The 3496-nt window shown below is 36.3% G+C and overlaps 1 pseudogene; it reads right to left on the bottom strand.

Annotated features, from left to right (window-relative positions):
• Nucleotides 1-287: 287 nt before the first annotated feature.
• Nucleotides 288-1845, bottom strand: LOC141519262 (heat shock cognate 71 kDa protein pseudogene; annotated as a pseudogene).
• Nucleotides 1846-3496: the final 1651 nt, after the last annotated feature.

Raw genomic sequence — 3496 nt, 5'->3', positions numbered from 1 at the left:
GTGTGGAATGTTCTTTCTTCTGGTGTGTTTAGTTGACTTTTTCAATTTGGATCCAGAAGAAGGACCTCCAAAGGGGGCTGTTCTAGCCCCAAGGAATCCATCAGGCATTTGCATGCCTCAAGGCATAACCACTCTAACCAGATATAGTTTAGGAATGAAGTGGTTGTAGATCTTCTCCAATTCTTTCTGTTGATACTTAAATCCTTCATTCTCAACAATGTTTTAAGGCAATCAATTGATTATTTCATGACATTTGTCTTGTGTTTGGCTTCATCAACAATTTTGTGTCACATTTTTTCATTCTCTACAATGACCTTCAGGTAGAAAGTATAAGATTAAAAAGAATTCTCTTAAGACACTTTGTCTCTCTGCTTCTCATGCTCAGCTTTGTATTTCTTAGGCTCCTAGATCATCTGCTCAATGCCTTCTTTTTTGATGACCTTTATCATTGGTAATGGTTAGTTTGTTCCCTTTGCCTGTGCTCATATCCAAAGCAGAGGATGCTATTCACCTCAATGTCAAATTCACTTCAATCTAAAGAACACCCCTGGATGCTGGGGAGAAGGAATTCCTGTGAATTCACACTTGCCAAGCAGGTTGTTATCCTTCCTCATGTCATGACTCTCACCTTCATAATCCTGAATAAACACATGAAATTGGTTGTCCAGATAGGTGCTAAAGGTCTTAGTCTGCTTGGTGGGGATGGTGATATTGAGTTGTTCAGAACTGTCATAACTCCACCTTTTAATTTCAAGGGAAAGAGGAATAACATCCAATGGCACAAAGTCCTGCACCGTCTATGTATCCAAACAAAATGATAGTCTGGACAGTTGCACCATAGGTAATGGTTTCATTAGGATTAAAACTCTTCCTGAGTTCCTTGCCACTGAAGAACTCCTGCAGAAGCTTCTGGATTTTTTCAAGTGCAAGTGGAACTACCCACCTGGACAATGTCATATAAACCTGTGATATATCTAGCTTGGCATCCCTTTAGGCTTTTATTTTCACAGGGTCCAAGGTGCAATGGAAGAGAGCAACATTCAACTCTTCAAAACATACTGGAATGATTGATGGATAGAAGTTCATACCTTCATAGAGGGAGTCAATCTCACTCATGCCAAGCAATGTGCAGACCATGAACAGTCTCTTGATTTCAATGATGTCCTTGTGTTTTCACTTGAACTTAGCAATGACATGATTGACCATGTGATTGTCAAAGTACCTCCCTCCCACAAAAAATGGGTGTCCCCAAATGTGGACTTGACTTCAAAGATGTCATCTTCAAAGGGAAGAATGGAAACATCAAAAAGTACCACCTCCAATGTCAAAAATTAGCTCATTTCTCTCAGCACCAAAACTCTTGTCCAAGCTACATTTGTTGATGATTTGTAACACATTAAGACCATCAATAGTCCCAGTATCTTTGGTGGTCTGATATTAGAAATTGTTGAAAGAAGCTGGTACTGTGTCCACAGCATTTGTGATAGTAACCTTCAGCAATTTCTTTCATCTCTGTCAAGACCATAGAGGATACTGAGTGGTAAAAGCTTTTGGTCTCTCCACTTGGACCTACACCTGCCTGCATCATTCACCACCTTGAAAAGTCAATGCTTCATGTCTGACTGTACAAATACATCATTGAATCTGCAACTAATAAAATCAAAAACTGTGTTGGTAGGGTTCATCATAACTTTATTCTTTGTAACTTCACTGATTAAACCTTTTCTGTTGGTAAAGGCAACATAGTGAGGGAGTCCTGTTTTCTTCATCGTCAGCAATGATCTCTACTTTCCCATGCTGGAAGACACCCACATAGAAATAAGTGATGCTGAGGTCAATGCCAAAAATATAAAAGGGAGTAGGGGGTCATATATGACTGCTGTGGAAGAAGGGCTGCTGCTACATTGAATAAACCCCTCAGTTGTTTTCAGGTCTTTACTTCTCCTCTGACTTCATTTCCTTCACAAGAGGAAAGAGAGATAGGAATTATAGATAGTATTTTCAGAGTTTGCTGAGAAAGGAAGGGAGCCATCCTTTGGACTTATATTAATAGAACACAACAGAATACTTGATACTGATACTTAGTAGGGATCAACTATATTGTGTTACTGATTAATAATAATAAAATGATTATTTTAAAATTTTTACCACAAGTTATTTCCATAATAGAAATATGAAATTCCAATAAATAGCTAGTGCATTATTATTCTGTAGATGAAGAGATGTCAAAGTGAGCTGTCCATCATGATAAACTTAGTAGTAGATGGCTACTCAAAGATTTTGAGCAAGAAATTCTGACTCCTAATAAACCTCCAACAACAACCATAAAATGTTAGAGTTTGAACTTACTTTAAGAAATTATCACATCAAACTCTCATTTTATAGATAAAAGTACTGAACTTTAGAAAATTTAAATAACTTGCTCAAGGGCACACTTCTTATTAGAGGAATTTAAAATCTCTTTTGTTGTCTTGGTAGGTGTAATAGTAATAACGACATTTAGGATAATATCTATAACTCAGATTTATATAAACTTCATTCCATGCTATTTTACTACCTCCAGGGGAATGAGTTAGTGAACACCAAACACAGCAAGCCTATCCTATCTGTACTTTTACATAGTGAAATTCTCTCTGCCTTCTTTTATCAGCCTCAATTAGCATGCCACCTCTGACTTTTCCTAAAAGATCTCATTTACCAGACATTTTATCTCTTAAATTTTAATTCTGAGTTCTTTTTAAATTCCTCATGCCTTCTTTTTATTTGGATTTGAATTAAATATTATTGAATGTAATAGACTGACCCAAATAAGGTCAACCCTTTATTACAGAAAATATAACCATAGCTTATAGATTACCTAGGTTCCTTGTTTCTTTTCTTCTAATCTGACTTTCCACCCTCTACCCTTCCCTTTGCTGATCAGCTTCTCACAGGGAAAGCCAAAGTCAAATTTGTCATTTCCCCCTTTTTATTTGCAGTTCTGATAAAGAAAATAAAATGAAAAAAAAAAAGACTGTCAGTTATGAAGTTGAGGGCAAGATTTTCAGATTGCTTATAGATTGCTATTATCCTAGGCCTTATTAGCAAAAAATTAAAAAAATGAGGGAAATCCCTATAAAATTGACATAAGGAATCTTATCTATCTAAAAATCATAGGATGATGTGTTATGCAGGAGACTATGAAACTATTAAAAAATAAGTAAAACCTGCAATATGATAAGGAAATCATGCTGAGATAAACAGAATCTGATCAAATTGAATAACTTTTCTGGCTAAACTTAGGTGCCCTGACCTCAGTATGATCTTCCAGAATAACACCTAAGAATAATTTGCCTCTCTCCTTTGGTTGATGAAGGAATAGGAATTGAAAATGAAAAGTGATAGTGCAATGCATCATAGGTTCAAGAAATTACAAGAGGTGTCTCTGTACTAGCTTGTGACAAATGCTACCAACCTTACCCTGCCTTCCTGGATAAGCTTTTTTGTTTGATATAAA

This window comes from Macrotis lagotis, chromosome 3 (genome assembly GCF_037893015.1).
Source record: "Macrotis lagotis isolate mMagLag1 chromosome 3, bilby.v1.9.chrom.fasta, whole genome shotgun sequence".
Taxonomy (NCBI): Eukaryota; Metazoa; Chordata; class Mammalia; order Peramelemorphia; family Peramelidae; genus Macrotis; species Macrotis lagotis.
Note: the sequence above shows the minus strand (reverse complement) of the source record. Positions and strands in the feature narration are given on the sequence as shown.